Source organism: Phyllobates terribilis, unplaced genomic scaffold (assembly GCF_046119375.1).
Source record: "Phyllobates terribilis strain yellow unplaced genomic scaffold, ASM4611937v1 Scaffold_5__5_contigs__length_657084704, whole genome shotgun sequence".
Classification (NCBI taxonomy): Eukaryota; Metazoa; Chordata; class Amphibia; order Anura; family Dendrobatidae; genus Phyllobates; species Phyllobates terribilis.
In genome coordinates, this window is record NW_027362765.1 from 461,254,408 (window position 1) to 461,271,661 (window position 17,254).

Consider the following 17,254-nt stretch of genomic DNA (forward strand, 5'->3'; position numbering starts at 1 on the left):
CTGTTGGCCCTCATCAGTGCAGAGTATGAGAATTAATTTGGCTAGCTGAGAGGTTCTGGACTGAGGTCTAAGGGGTAACGTTTCTCCTTGTGGAGAGTGACATACCGGCTCTGGCATGCCAAGGTAAGGAGGCTTATTCGCCGTGCAATGCTCCTCTGGGAAATTTAATATGCAAATTGTGTCTTCAGAGAAAAAGAGGACTTGAACTCTATCTGGTCATTCCTGCTTTCTTTAATGTGTTTACATGCAGCTGTCACCGGATCGTATATCAGTTGATCAGTGGAGGTGTCAGATGTCGCTATTTTAAAAGTTTTACATACTGAGACTTCAAAGTAAGGGAATGATGTTTTTTTCCGGGATCTGAGAGTCATGTCAAAGGGTTGTCAGACTTTAAACATCTTTCCTACTATGCCATTCCTATTTGTTAATTTTTTATAGCCTTAAAGGGATTGTCCAGGTTTGACACAACCGCTATGTGGGAAAGTCTATGTGATTGCAGATTTGTGAATCCTCACAGTGCACACTGTCAGAATTGTCCAGTGCCGGCACCGGTACTGGGCAGTCATGTGACCTTAAGTATGCAATTTGCATACTCTTGGCCACATTCCGACTAGATGTGCGTGGTCTCGCTCACTACAAATTAATTGAACGAGTACGAGGAAATCTAGTCGGAATGTGACCAGGAGTAGGCATATCGTCGGCGCTGGAGAATCTTGACAGAGCGCACTATACACAATATGAGGATTCATAAGTCGCAGTCATAAAGTGACTGCAGATTTTCATGTCAAACCTGGACAATCCCTGTAATATAATATTTGAATGATAAAGGGTTTTTTATGCTTTTTTGCTTTTTCTGACAGATTTTTTCTCTGCTTTTCGTATAAATAACTAAACAAGATGGAAATGAACCCATAGGTATTGGTTTACATGTCTAGTTAGTTACTTCTCAAGCTCAATTGGTATAGTAAGGGATATCATTTTAAATCACTGCTTGAATAAATTACAAAAAGGGGAATTTAAAATACATTACATCACATATGTATGTGATTTTTAAAACTGTAATAGCTCCACAATATTTGCACATTTGTCATTAGCAAACATCACCTGATATCTTCTCCACAGCGTATGGTGTGAGTCACAAAATCAATACTTCCACCTTGGGAAGATGTACGTAGCCTGTGACATATATGACAGTCTTGTGTTACTATTTCTCTTGCGCTTATTTTTTTTTTTTTATGGGGGACAATAAATAAGGATGATTTAGTAAGAATCCATGCTCTTAATAGGTAAAGGGAAATCCTGATATGAAGGCAACCAATTATAGAATAGGAGAAGCTGAGAAGATTGATTTATAAATATAAATATATATTTATTTATGTATTGTGGTAGATCGGCTCACTCAGCTGCACACGGAGGTAGACACAGGAACGATGTCTCTTTAAATTTCTTATTGTTTTATTAAAATGTGAAAAAGTTCATCAAAATAAACACGGCCCTTCTGGCATAACGGCAAAGCAAAAGAAAATGTACAGCATAGTGCTTATGTCTGTGGGAATCCAGCCGCTCAGGATTAGCAAAAACACATGGTCCAGGTTAGCACAAACACAAGCTCCTCTCTCTGGAGCTAGCCTCTCCAGATACACTGAACAACACATGATACAACAGGCTGGCAATTTACATCCCAGGCCACACCCCGGGGTGGAGATATGGTGAACAGCCTCCCACCCGCTCTACAGCTGTCCACATAAAACCCAGCCCATTAAAAATGGCCAATTAACCCCTTTCAGCACTTAGTGTGCTGGAGCAAACTTCCAGGTTTCAAATCACTGAAGCTAATAGCCTCAGTGAAACATATCTCCTTCCCCTCAATACTTTGCCAGTGATTTTTGTCACAGTGTATATATATATATATATATATATATATATATATAATTTTAGGTATTGACAATTGACATTACAAATCTAGTGACCTTTGTCATGCCCCCAGCTGCCAGGGGAACCCCATTTCCTCACAGCAATAGGAGGAATGCCAGTGGGCTAAGTCCTCTCCTTCTGTGAAACCTTAGTTATAATTGTCACTATTGACTACAGAAGTAAATTGATTAAATATTATTTAGGGACTAATGACATTTAGGCCACGTTCACACATTCAGTATTTGGTCAGTATTTTACATCAGTATTTGTAAGCCAAAACCAGGAGTGGAACAATCAGAGGAAAAGTATAATAGAAACACATCACCACTTCTGTATTTTTATCTACTCTTGGTTTTGGCTTACAAATACTGATGTAAAATACTGACCAAATACTGAACTTGTGAATGCGACCTTATGTATTAACTCTGTATGGGCTCGTGCACACAATCGATTTTTTCATATGAGTGCTATTTGTGGTTTTCACGGATAGCACTCATACCTATGATATTCTCTGGGGCTGTACACATGTCCGATTTTTTCCTCGGACCGAGTGGTTTGTGAAAAAAAAATCTGAAACTTCCAATTTTGATCCAAGTGTTGGATGAAAATCGCCAATGCAAGTCTATGGGTCGAAGAAAAAAATCGCACTACGCTCGGATGACATCAGAGTGCAGTCCAATTTTCATGGACTGACAGAATGGAGAAGGGTTTTTTTTTATCAACATTTGAGAAAAACTGATCCCACTCTGATCAAAGTCTGATCAGAGTAATAGGACTGTTTTTTCTCGGATATGGAGACATCGGTCGTGTAAACCTACCAACTTATCCTATTGGTGAGACATCTGGCACCAGAAGCATAATTTCAAGCTCGTAGGCCAGTACAAAATCTGTAAAACAGATGAGCGAATATCCCCAAATTTGCTTGAATCAGTGGTCAATTCAGACTGATTAAAATTTGTACTAATCAAAATTGCAGTGAAAAATTGTTTATTATACTCTGAGGTCTCTCTCTATGGTCGTCCATCACTCCCTCCGGTCACCCGTCGCTCTTAGGATCTTCCAGCATTAGGCCTGCTGCAGCCCTATGGGGTGCAGTGCACGTACTAACAGAATAGAGGACGAAAAGAGGATAAAAAGAGGACTCGGCAAGGAGATGTGGAAGCAGAATAGGTGAGGGACAGGTATAGAACTGGTGAGTTTAGGTTTTTATTAGTTTTTAACCCTTTCCTGGTCCTATGAAGAACCCAGCAAAATGGTAGCCAGCAGGCCACCATTTTACTGGGTTCGTGCGAATCGTATTGAATACATTTTTGATCTCCAGCAATTGGTACATCAGAGAGGCCTACCTCTGCTACCTCCCTTATTTCTACAGCCATGTTTGCTTGCATCATTCAATTATTTCATTATTTCTCATGTTTTCTCTCTGGAAATAATTTCTAAATTGGGCGAGATAATAACATTCCTGGATTTTTAACATTTCTCCTTGTTGATCAGCCCAGTAGAGGACTTTACATAACCATAAGTGAGAGGAGTCAGGTGAATCTCAGGAAACTACATGCCTCATAGTTACCATGGCAACACGGCCTGCACGGTGGATGAGGTGGCAACTACTGAGTGACGCAGGAAGCTGAGCAGCGAGCGCCGAGGAGTTTACCTGAGCTTCTGAGAGAAGAGAACAAAACTATAAGGAAAAAGTATGGTTTATTCAGAAACAGATAGTGTCTATATACTATAAGTATCCCATTAACATATTATACCATCCAAATCTTACAGGACAAGGACAGACGTGCAGGTTTCACGCGTCCGACATTCATGGGGCGAGCATGGACAGCAATGTCGGGACCACCCGAAATCAACAGACTCATAGACTCCATAGTCTGGAGACCCTCATCACGCTCATACATCACTGTCCTTACTCGGCCGGGAATGTCAGATATGTGAAACCGGCCTTAGCGTCTATGTCGGGGTTTGTTCACTGGTGGTGTACAGTATATGCTGCACACGGTGAAATACGCCACAAATCTGCAACAAAATGTGAATTGTGTTGTGTATTTGCAGAAAAAATTCGGTATTTGTTTCTGGTGTAGTAACGGCTGAAAATTCTGCAGCAAACCAACCATGTGTAAATGTTCCCTAAGGCTATGTTCACACAGAGGGCTTTTTAGGAGGGTTTTGGTGCAAATCTGTTCTAAAATCTTCCTCAAAAACTGCTAGAAATATGTTCAGAAAACTCTTCCTATTCTTTTCTATGGGTAATTCATTTTACTGTCCACATGAGGAGTTTTTTAGTATGTTTATTTTTTGCTGAAGAGGTTTTGAAAAACTCCTGATGGAAAAGAAAAAAGTGCCCCAAAAATAGTGTCAATTCCAAAGTCTGCATAAAATCACCATAATAAGAATGTGTCCTAAAGTGGTTTCCATTTGAAAAACTTTTCGAATGCTTCAAAAACCTCTGTGTGAACATAGCCTTATAGTGACATTCACAGTCTCAATATAGTAACAATTACAACCTTCCATATGAACCACTGCCCCATATTGTGACAGCCATAACCTTTATAAACAACCAGAGCCCATATTGACAACCTCTACCCCCATATACAGCCACAGGCTCCACAACCCTGGTTCACTTGCTCTCTTCCAGTCACTGAGAAGTTTCTCTTTCTTAAAGGGGTTGTCCACTACTGGACCACGCCACTGCTTAATCACTTCTGGGCCCCATAGACAATTAAAGCAATATATACACACCTCCCGCAGTGGTGTCATTCCACTGATGTCAGCACTGCTATTGTTAGCGGGTCACATGACACTGACCCTCTGATCGGCTGCAGCATATACTTTCAGAGTGGATGTCTGCCTTGACGTGATATTGATGTGCTGTTGACGTTCAGCATCTGATGATTGTCTGCAGCGTTCACATGACACAACAATGTCACATGACCTGACGGGTAATAGCAGTGCTGAATACACTGGAACAGCGCCGATGTGGAAGGTGAGTATAGATCTATTTATATTTCTATATATAAATTTACAGTGAAGGAAATAAGTATTTGATCCCTTGCTGTTTTTGTAACTTTGCCCACTGACAAAGACATGAACAGTCTATAATTTTAAGGGTGGGTTAATTTTAACATTGAGAGATAGAATATCGCAAGAAAATCAAGAAAATCACATTGTATAAATTAGATACATTTTTTTGCATTTTGCATTTTGCAGTGAGAAATAAGAATTTGATCACTCTGGCAAACAACACTTAATATTTAATACTTGGTGGCAAAACCCTGGTTAGCAAGCGCAACAGTCAGACGTTTTTTGTAGTTCATGATGAGGTTTGCGCACATGTCAGGAGGAATTTTGGTCCACTACTCTTTACAGATCACCTCTTAATCATTAAGATTTTGAGGCTGTCGCTTGACAACTTGGAGCTTCAACTCCCACCATAAGTTTTCTATGGGATTAAGGTCTGGAGACTGGCTAGGCCACTCCATGACCTTACTGTGCTTCTTTTTGAGCCACTCCTTTGTTGCCTTGGCTGTATGTTTTGGGTCATTGTCTTGCTGGAAGACCCAGTCACGACCCATCTTCATTTCTCTTACTGAGGGAAGGAGGTTGTTGACCAAAATCTCACGATACATTACCCCATCCATCATCCCTTCAGTACAGTACAGTCGTCATGTCCCATTTGCAGATAAGCACCCCCAAAGTATAATGTTTCCCCCACCATGCTTCACGGTTGGGACGATGTTCTTAGGGTTGTACTCCTCCTTCTTTTTCTTCCAAACACGGTGAGTTGAGTTAATGCCAAAGAGCTCAATTTTTGTCTCATCTGACAACAGCACCTTCTCCCAATAACTCACAGAATCATCCAGGCATTCATTGGCAAACTTCCGACGGGCCTGCACATGTGCCTTCTTGAGCAAGGGGACATTGCGGGCACTGCAATTTTAAACCTTTAAGGCATAATGTGCTACCAATGGTTTTCTTGGTGACTGTGGTCCCAGCTGCCTTAAGATCATTAACAAGTTCCCCCAGTGTAGTTTTAGGCTGATCTCTCACTTTCATGATCAAGGATACACCACGAGGTGAGACTTTGCATGGTGCCCCAGATTGATGTCGATTGACAGTCATATTGTATTTCTTCCATTTTCTTAATATTGCACCAACAGTTGTCTCCTTCTCACCCAGAGGCTTACTTATGGTTTTGCATCTCATTCCAGCTTTGTGCAGGTCTATGATCTTGTCCCTGACATCCTTAGAAAGCTCTTTGGTCTTGCCCATATTGTAGAGGTTAGAGTCTGACTGATTAATTGAGTCTGTGGACAGGAGTCTTTTATACAGGTGACTATGTAAGACAGCTGTCTTTAATGCAGGTAACGAGTTGATTAGGAGCATCTATCTGGTCTATAGGAGCCAGAACTCATAATGTTTTGTAGGGGATCAAATACTTATTACTCACTGCAAAATGCAAAAAAATGTATCTAATTTATACCATGTGATTTTCTTGATTTTTGTGGGGGATATTCTATCTCTCAATGTTAAAATTAACCTACCCTTAAAATTATAGACTGTTCATGTCTTTGTCAGTGGGCAAACTTACAGAAACAGCAAGGGATCAAATACTTATTTCCCCCACTGTATGTATGTGACGCGCCCCCTGGGCCATATTCTTTAGGGGAATACCCGGAGCCGGATCAGATGGGAGTTGTAGTCTTCCGAGTGGCTATGACCCGGTCCGTGCCCAGGGTGTCAAACTCAGTTGTATGTGGCAGTCCTACAGATGTTATTAAGTTCTTAATGTCGACTACGCCACCCGTTGTATTGCAGTCACTATGGCCGCCGCTGCAGCAGGGTCCGCTGAGGCTGATGGTGTTGGTGCAGCTTTTGATAGTATAACCCCCAACGGGTGGGGTATAGCCTCAGGGGGTCAGGTGCAGAGGATGGGGGTTGTGGTGGTGCAGCATAGATGTTAAATGAAGACAGAGTCGGGTTGTGCAGGTTAGGGTATTTACTCACTGCTGATGTTCCGGTCACTCCAGCTTCAAGTGACCACCCGAGCCGTGCTGCGTCCACCAGGTCCTGGACTCAGCCAACCCCCAAGCAAGTCCGGAGCGTGACCCTGAGCTCTCCTTCTGTCCTTTCCTCTGGCCGTCCCCACTAGTGATCCACCTAGGTCCAGCTCCCTCGGGCCTTCTGTTGGGACACCCTTGGCCTTGGGTTCCCTGACCCTCCACGTGGTATGCCTTCGGGGTGGATGTGGTGGGTGGCCATGGCAGACGCTGCCCACGGCCTCCGGTCTCTGGCTAGGGTGTGCTTTTGCCCCCACCAGTTTGGGATCCGGTACCCTATTGCCGACTCTTCACCCGGGGATTGAATTTGGATTCTCAGAGTCCTCTCTTTGTCTCCTCTGGGTCTTTCCTTCTCTGCTCCACTCTTTCTCTCTCTGGGGCTGCTCTGCTCCTCTGCAAAGACTGACTGACCCTGTTCTTTGATGGTGCCCACCTTATATACACCCTCTATGTGTGAGCTCAGGCGACCAGCACCCAATGAGCTCCTATCTTTACCCAGGCTGCTCCCCCTATCTGCCCCTACACTACTTGGGATATTCCACCCCCCTCCCACTCCAGCCAGGAACAGACTCGGTCGTACCTGCACATTTCTAAGTGGGAGTACCGTCGGTCTGCTCCTCGGAAATGGGATGTGTGTAGTGCATGCAGCCTACCGAGCTCAGGTCCACACTCCATCCTTACCCGGGAGTGGAATATCACACCTCTGGGTTGAGGTGCAATACCCCTGTAGCAGCCGAATCCTCAGGGTGCTACATTCCCCCCTGGTAAATCACAGCACGTCCTCGGGCTGTAAGAACAAAACACCACAAAACATACAAATTTTTGCATAAACATATAAAACATATAAAACAACATATATTAGCAGCATCATAAAACTTTTCATATAAAACATTCTCGTTGCCTCTGGCTCCTCCTCCGGTCACTGTGCAACGTGTGACCGGGTAAAGTGCGACAGTCTTTTCTTGAAAAATGGTTTTCCTATAAAACCGGTAGGGGGCGCTTTAGGAAGCGCAACTATATACAAATGGGGGTAGTGGCCGCTCTCAGTCCTCGGCCAGCTATTAGGGAGGAATGACCGCTCTCAGTCCTCGGTCAGTGGGATTTAAGGGTTAAACGGGTAAACAGTTCACACTTGCTGGTCCCAACGGGGACTATATTAGCAACAGTTACAGTTCAGGGTGCCCCGACGGGCAACTATATACAGCTTGTACTCTGCTGTACTTAACGACGGCGTCCTCCTGCTCTTTCTTTATGGTTACCTTTGGCTTCAGACCCGTCCGGGTCCTCTTGCTCTTCCTCCTCACACCGCAGCTCTTCCTCCGTCAGACGATGCACATGGAGAGCGTAGGGTCCTTTGGCACACTTGTGCCGGGTGAAGGTGACCTCGTCCCCGATGTAAAGGTCACGACCTCTGTGTCCCTCCGGTAGGTGGGACTCAACGTCTCTCCTGGTCACGAAGACGTCGCCTGGGGTGCGGTGGTCTCGGATGAAGCCCCACCCATGCTGCATGTTAAACTTTATCACAGTCCCGGTGGTGCGGGGACTATGCGCTGCACGGGGGTCTCTCCTGGCCCGGCTCTTCTGCTCCGCGCTCCTTATTTGAGCTTGCTGTTCCTGGACCCGCCTCTCTCTCCGCTCCCTTTCAAAGACCTCGAGCTGTTGGCGACAGCACTCAGCACGCTCCGCTGCAGCTGCCCGAGTCTCCTGAGTGAACCCCATGAGATCTTCTCCGGTGGGGTCCCACTCAAACTGGGTCTCTTCTAGCGGGGGCGAGATCCTCTTTACGGGCTTTGGAGCCGGGATCAGGGGTGCACACATGGCCCCAGCCTTCCTCTGCCGTTCCAGTTCATGATATTCCTGGGGCCAGATGAAAGGCTGCCCATCCGGGCACGTGTGTTGGGTAAACAGGTCCTCTCCCAGATGCGGCACTTTTGGTCTTATGGGCGCGGTGGTGTTAGCGCCCGGGTTGCCCGGGCCTTGCGGCCAGGCCTGGGGTATCTGGAAGGTGAAGGGCACCGTAAGGACGGCGGCGCCCTGGGCTACTTGGCCCTGCGACCAGGCCGGTGGCTCCGCGGAGGTAGGGGGCGCTGTTGGTATTGCGGCGCCCGGGGGTACTAGGCCTTGCGACCAGGCTGGTGGTACTTCCTGCTTGGTCACGCTCGGGGTCGAGGCGTGTGACGTCACAGGGGTCGCGGCTCCCGTTTGAGGCCTAGTCTGCGGCGGTGACGTTGCAGCGACGGGCACGGCAGGATAGACTTCGGGCTCTGCGACGGGGAGCTGGGGCAGGTACACAGTTTCCCGGTTTGGGGTATAGACGTCCCCTTTACCTGCCTCCACTCGTTCGGCTCCCTTCTCGGCGCCGTCTCCGGCCTTCAGTCCTCCCGCGCCATCCTCAGAGGCGGTCTGCCTCCTCGTCTCGGGTGGCGTGCTCCGCTGACAGGTCTCGGTCTGCTGGGCCATCTCACGGCTCCACTCCGCCAACGTCTCTCGCTGCACCCGGGCCATCCTCCTTGCGAGGCCCTCCAGAGCGGTCTGCGCACACTCCCGGTCTCGGGGGAGCTGTGCTAGGACCTCCACTAGGCCTAGTGGGGTCGTTGTTTCCAGCAGGCTCCTGACCAACGGGTCGGTGCTGCTCTGCTCTCCTTCAGTTGTTTCCAGCAGGCTCCTGGCCAACGGGCCGGTGCTGCTCTGCTTTCTCGCCATCTCCGGGTAAGCTCCTCCGATACTCTTCTCCAGGCTTCTTGCCTCCGGGTGCGCTCTCTCCAGACTGCTCCAAGCAACACCCATCTTTGCTCTCTTCTTCTCAGTCCTCCCACTTCGAGGGCGGTCCCGGGGCCACTTGGTGATTGTCAGCTCCAGGGGCAGTTCTTTCACGCTGACAGACACCTCTAGCATCACAGTCTCTGTTGGTGGGGGCGGTTTCCACTTTTGGCGCCATTTTCGGTCCTGGCCCACGATGGGAGGCGGCCTCTTGCCATCCTCTGGCACGCCCATAATGGCGTCCGCTCTGACAAGGCGGGAAACCTTTGGAAATGGCGGGAATCGTCTCCCAGTGGCGGGAAACTCTGCAAATGGCGGGAAAAAGCTGTTAATGGCGGACAACCGGCTGGAATCGACCTGTGATGGAGTCCGATGGCATGGACCCTCCGGAACCGGCAGGAGACTTCTTTTTGAGGTAAACTCGTTCTTTTCTTCAGGCACGCAGTACCCGGTTGTTGCGGGCACGTTATCCTGCCGACTACGCCAAAGTTGACGCACCCCCTGGGCCATATTCTTTAGGGGAATACCCGGAGCCGGATCAGATGGGAGTTGTAGTCTTCCGAGTGGCTATGACCCGGTCCGTGCCCAGGGTGTCAAACTCAGTTGTATGTGGCAGTCCTACAGATGTTATTAAGTTCTTAATGTCGACTACGCCACCCGTTGTATTGCGGTCACTATGGCCGCCGCTGCAGCAGGGTCCGCTGAGGCTGATGGTGTTGGTGCAGCTTTTGATAGTATAACCCCCAACGGGTGGGGTATAGCCTCAGGGGGTCAGGTGCAGAGGATGGGGGTTGTGGTGGTGCAGCATAGATGTTAAATGAAGACAGAGTCGGGTTGTGCAGGTTAGGGTATTTACTCACTGCTGATGTTCCGGTCACTCCAGCTTCAAGTGACCACCCGAGCCGTGCTGCGTCCACCAGGTCCTGGACTCAGCCAACCCCCAAGCAAGTCCGGAGCGTGACCCTGAGCTCTCCTTCTGTCCTTTCCTCTGGCCGTCCCCACTAGTGATCCACCTAGGTCCAGCTCCCTCGGGCCTTCTGTTGGGACACCCTTGGCCTTGGGTTCCCTGACCCTCCACGTGGTATGCCTTCGGGGTGGATGTGGTGGGTGGCCGTGGCAGACGCTGCCCACGGCCTCCGGTCTCTGGCTAGGGTGTGCTTTTGCCCCCACCAGTTTGGGATCCGGTACCCTATTGCCGACTCTTCACCCGGGGATTGAATTTGGGTTCTCAGAGTCCTCTCTTTGTCTCCTCTGGGTCTTTCCTTCTCTGCTCCACTCTTTCTCTCTCTGGGGCTGCTCTGCTCCTCTGCAAAGACTGACTGACCCTGTTCTTTGATGGTGCCCACCTTATATACACCCTCTATGTGTGAGCTCAGGCGACCAGCACCCAATGAGCTCCTATCTTTACCCAGGCTGCTCCCCCTATCTGCCCCTACACTACTTGGGATATTCCACCCCCCTCCCACTCCAGCCAGGAACAGACTTTACCAGGGTGCTACATTCCCCCTGGTAAATCACAGCACGTCCTCGGGCTGTAAGAACAAAACACCACAAAACATACAAATTTTTGCATAAACATATAAAACATATAAAACAACATATATTAGCAGCATCATAAAACTTTTCATATAAAACATTCTCGTCGCCTCTGGCTCCTCCTCCGGTCACTGTGCAACGTGTGACCGGGTAAAGTGCGACAGTCTTTTCTTGAAAAATGGTTTTCCTATAAAACCGGTAGGGGGCGCTTTAGGAAGCGCAACTATATACAAATGGGGGTAGTGGCCGCTCTCAGTCCTCGGCCAGCTATTAGGGAGGAATGACCGCTCTCAGTCCTCGGTCAGTGGGATTTAAGGGTTAAACGGGTAAACAGTTCACACTTGCTGGTCCCAACGGGGACTATATTAGCAACAGTTACAGTTCAGGGTGCCCCGACGGGCAACTATATACAGCTTGTACTCTGCTGTACTTAACGACGGCGTCCTTCTGCTCTTTCTTTATGGTTACCTTTGGCTTCAGACCCGTCCGGGTCCTCTTGCTCTTCCTCCTCACACCGCAGCTCTTCCTCCGTCAGACGATGCACATGGAGAGCGTAGGGTCCTTTGGCACACTTGTGCCGGGTGAAGGTGACCTCGTCCCCGATGTAAAGGTCACGACCTCTGTGTCCCTCCGGTAGGTGGGACTCAACGTCTCTCCTGGTCACGAAGACGTCGCCTGGGGTGCGGTGGTCTCGGATGAAGCCCCACCCATGCTGCATGTTAAACTTTATCACAGTCCCGGTGGTGCGGGGACTATGCGCTGCACGGGGGTCTCTCCTGGCCCGGCTCTTCTGCTCCGCGCTCCTTATTTGAGCTTGCTGTTCCCGGACCCGCCTCTCTCTCCGCTCCCTTTCAAAGACCTCGAGCTGTTGGCGACAGCACTCAGCACGCTCCGCTGCAGCTGCCCGAGTCTCCTGAGTGAACCCCATGAGATCTTCTCCGGTGGGGTCCCACTCAAACTGGGTCTCTTCTAGCGGGGGCGAGATCCTCTTTACGGGCTTTGGAGCCGGGATCAGGGGTACACACATGGCCCCAGCCTTCCTCTGCCGTTCCAGTTCATGATATTCCTGGGGCCAGATGAAAGGCTGCCCATCCGGGCACGTGTGTTGGGTAAACAGGTCCTCTCCCAGATGCGGCACTTTTGGTCTTATGGGCGCGGTGGTGTTAGCGCCCGGGTTGCCCGGGCCTTGCGGCCAGGCCTGGGGTATCTGGAAGGTGAAGGGCACCGTAAGGACGGCGGCGCCCTGGGCTACTTGGCCCTGCGACCAGGCCGGTGGCTCCGCGGAGGTAGGGGGCGCTGTTGGTATTGCGGCGCCCGGGGGTACTAGGCCTTGCGACCAGGCTGGTGGTACTTCCTGCTTGGTCACGCTCGGGGTCGAGGCGTGTGACGTCACAGGGGTCGCGGCTCCCGTTTGAGGCCTAGTCTGCGGCGGTGACGTTGCAGCGACGGGCACGGCAGGATAGACTTCGGGCTCTGCGACGGGGAGCTGGGGCAGGTACACAGTTTCCCGGTTTGGGGTATAGACGTCCCCTTTACCTGCCTCCACTCGTTCGGCTCCCTTCTCGGCGCCGTCTCCGGCCTTCAGTCCTCCCGCGCCATCCTCAGAGGCGGTCTGCCTCCTCGTCTCGGGTGGCGTGCTCCGCTGACAGGTCTCGGTCTGCTGGGCCATCTCACGGCTCCACTCCGCCAACGTCTCTCGCTGCACCCGGGCCATCCTCCTTGCGAGGCCCTCCAGAGCGGTCTGCGCACACTCCCGGTCTCGGGGGAGCTGTGCTAGGACCTCCACTAGGCCTAGTGGGGTCGTTGTTTCCAGCAGGCTCCTGACCAACGGGTCGGTGCTGCTCTGCTCTCCTTCAGTTGTTTCCAGCAGGCTCCTGGCCAACGGGCCGGTGCTGCTCTGCTTTCTCGCCATCTCCGGGTAAGCTCCTCCGATACTCTTCTCCAGGCTTCTTGCCTCCGGGTGCGCTCTCTCCAGACTGCTCCAAGCAACACCCATCTTTGCTCTCTTCTTCTCAGTCCTCCCACTTCGAGGGCGGTCCCGGGGCCACTTGGTGATTGTCAGCTCCAGGGGCAGTTCTTTCACGCTGACAGACACCTCTAGCATCACAGTCTCTGTTGGTGGGGGCGGTTTCCACTTTTGGCGCCATTTTCGGTCCTGGCCCACGATGGGAGGCGGCCTCTTGCCATCCTCTGGCACGCCCATAATGGCGTCCGCTCTGACAAGGCGGGAAACCTTTGGAAATGGCGGGAATCATCTCCCAGTGGCGGGAAACTCTGCAAATGGCGGGAAAAAGCTGTTAATGGCGGACAACCGGCTGGAATCGACCTGTGATGGAGTCCGATGGCATGGACCCTCCGGAACCGGCAGGAGACTTCTTTTTGAGGTAAACTCGTTCTTTTCTTCAGGCACGCAGTACCCGGTTGTTGCGGGCACGTTATCCTGCCGACTACGCCAAAGTTGACGCACCCCCTGGGCCATATTCTTTAGGGGAATACCCGGAGCCGGATCAGATGGGAGTTGTAGTCTTCCGAGTGGCTATGACCCGGTCCGTGCCCAGGGTGTCAAACTCAGTTGTATGTGGCAGTCCTACAGATGTTATTAAGTTCTTAATGTCGACTACGCCACCCGTTGTATTGCGGTCACTATGGCCGCCGCTGCAGCAGGGTCCGCTGAGGCTGATGGTGTTGGTGCAGCTTTTGATAGTATAACCCCCAACGGGTGGGGTATAGCCTCAGGGGGTCAGGTGCAGAGGATGGGGGTTGTGGTGGTGCAGCATAGATGTTAAATGAAGACAGAGTCGGGTTGTACAGGTTAGGGTATTTACTCACTGCTGATGTTCCGGTCACTCCAGCTTCAAGTGACCACCCGAGCCGTGCTGCGTCCACCAGGTCCTGGACTCAGCCAACCCCCAAGCAAGTCCGGAGCGTGACCCTGAGCTCTCCTTCTGTCCTTTCCTCTGGCCGTCCCCACTAGTGATCCACCTAGGTCCAGCTCCCTCGGGCCTTCTGTTGGGACACCCTTGGCCTTGGGTTCCCTGACCCTCCACGTGGTATGCCTTCGGGGTGGATGTGGTGGGTGGCCGTGGCAGACGCTGCCCACGGCCTCCGGTCTCTGGCTAGGGTGTGCTTTTGCCCCCACCAGTTTGGGATCCGGTACCCTATTGCCGACTCTTCACCCGGGGATTGAATTTGGGTTCTCAGAGTCCTCTCTTTGTCTCCTCTGGGTCTTTCCTTCTCTGCTCCACTCTTTCTCTCTCTGGGGCTGCTCTGCTCCTCTGCAAAGACTGACTGACCCTGTTCTTTGATGGTGCCCACCTTATATACACCCTCTATGTGTGAGCTCAGGCGACCAGCACCCAATGAGCTCCTATCTTTACCCAGGCTGCTCCCCCTATCTGCCCCTACACTACTTGGGATATTCCACCCCCCTCCCACTCCAGCCAGGAACAGACTCGGTCGTACCTGCACATTTCTAAGTGGGAGTACCGTCGGTCTGCTCCTCGGAAATGGGATGTGTGTAGTGCATGCAGCCTACCGAGCTCAGGTCCACACTCCATCCTTACCCGGGAGTGGAATATCACACCTCTGGGTTGAGGTGCAATACCCCTGTAGCAGCCGAATCCTCAGGGTGCTACATATGTATATATATACAATGGGAACTCAAGAGATCAAGCAGGGGTGGTGCAGTAGTGGACAACCCTTAAAGAAGCACTCCTCCCATCAAAGTGTCTATTCTCATAATATATAGCAATCATCATATTATATAGCACTGTGTACTTACAATTGCTAATTTTACCTTTCTACCTAGTTAATTCTTCAGTTTTGTCTGTTCTATGTAGAAACAGGAAGTTTTTTGTCCCTGCATTTATCATTCCCCTTTTCAACTCAGTATGTACTGACAGGGATCAACCAATTTACATCATAAAATATTTTATTAAACAAAACAAACCAACAACTATTAAAAACAATAAAAAGAGCAAAGGTGCTGCATAAATATGCGAGACTTAAAGCACAATAATGTTACAGCTAGTGATGAGTGAGTATGTTCTGTTAACCCTTTCGGCGAGCATGCTCGGGTGCTCGCTGAGTATCTTCAGCGTGCTCGGGTGTTATGTTTGAGTCACTCCGTGCTCATGATTTGCGACTGTTTGAAAGCTTTAATACATGTGAGGAATACCTAAGAAACAGGCATTCCTCACATGTATTAAAGCCGTCAAACAGTCGCAAATCATGAGCACGGAGTGACTCAAACATAACACTGAACACGCTGAAGATACTCGGAAAACACCCGAGCATGCTCGTAAATCTCGAGTAACGAGCATGCTTGCTCATCACTAGTTACAGTCAATCCTCAATTCTTTAATTTTATACAAAATTATGTCACCAAAAGCAATAACTTAATCCCCCATACATAAACTGCATAATTTCTATAAGCAAAATAGCAATATACAAGTGACCATGTCAAATGTGCAAAAACAGCATTATTCCTTAAACATGAACATGTAAATAAACATATTCATAAAATACATGTACTAAAAGAATATATGCATATACCATACCCATCCTTTATGGGTTTATGCATGCTGCAGTGCTGACACAATGAGATAAAAGTCAGAGCCAAAAAAACACTAGAGTGTCACACAATGCTACCTGCAACTGGAGGCAGTGCTGGGGGACCATATACTCAGACCATCAACATTTGCCCAAGTATGCAATGGTGAGATGCAATAATATGCAGGGAGGAACAAGCAACCCCAGCCCCACGTGTATCGCCACTACATCTATGGCTTCATCAGGGGAGGTATTACCACAGGTGTAGTGGCGATACGCGTGGGGTTGGGGTTGCTTGTTCCTCCCTGCATATTATTGCAGGTCACCATTGCATACTTGGGCAAATTTCGATGGTCTGAGTATATGGTCCCCCAGCACTGCTTCCAGTAGCAGGTAGCATTGTCTGACCTGACACTAGTGCTTCTTTTGCTCTGACTTTTATCTCATTGTGCCACCAGCATGCAGTAAACCCATAGAGGATGGGTATGGTATATGTATATATTCTTTCAGTACAAGTATTTTATGAATATGTTTATTTACATGTTCATGTTTAGGGAATAATGTTGTTTTTGCACATTTGACATGGTCACTTATATATTGCTATTTTGCTTATAGAAATGATGCAGTTTATGTATGGGGGATTAAGTTATTGCTTTTGGTTACATAATTTTGTATAAAATTAAAGAATTTTTAAGGTGGTGCCCTCCTTCTCCTATCTTTTTCCCCTCTTCAACTCCTGACCTCCTCTTTCTACATAGAGCTTAGAAGGATTCAGTTAGTCAGTTTTTAATCACGTGATGTCATAGACCTAATGGAAAAGAGAAGAATTAGCTGGGTAGAAAGACAAAATGAGCAATTGTAAGTACACAGTGCTATATAATATGATGACTGCAATACAGCTCTTGCAAAAATTAAGAGACCACAGCAAAATTTTCAGTTTCTCAGATTCTTCTCTTTATAGATATATTTTTGAGTAAAATGTACATTGTTGTTTTAGTCTATAAACTACTGACAACATGTCTCTGAAATTCAAAGCTAAAAATGTTGTATTTATTTGCAGCAAATGATAAAGCGTCAAAATACTAAAAAAGAAACACAGTGCTTTCAGACCTCAAATTACTCATGTTTTAACTGTGAAATCAATATTTGGCAATATTTGGTGGACTAACCATGATTTTTAATCACAGCTTTTATGCGTCTTGGCATGCTTTCCACCAGTCTTTCCATGATTTCCAATAGAAAACTGTTCAGTGGTCTCTTAATTTTTGTCAGAGCTGTATATTAAGAGGATAAACATTTTGATGGGAGGAGGAGGAGTGCTTCTTTAATGATGTTATCTCCCTCTGATGGTATTAGCTATGTCCTACAAAAGAAGTGTATTTTCAGGGTGATGTTGGATAGAAATTTTTTTTTGTTATAGAGCACTTTAA

General features: G+C 48.5%; 1 protein-coding gene across 1 annotated transcript in view; it reads left to right on the forward strand.

Annotated features, from left to right (window-relative positions):
* SYCE3 (synaptonemal complex central element protein 3) overlaps window positions 1-17,254 on the forward strand; it is an 81,379-nt gene that overhangs the window by 60,277 nt on the left and 3,848 nt on the right. The window lies entirely within an intron of this gene.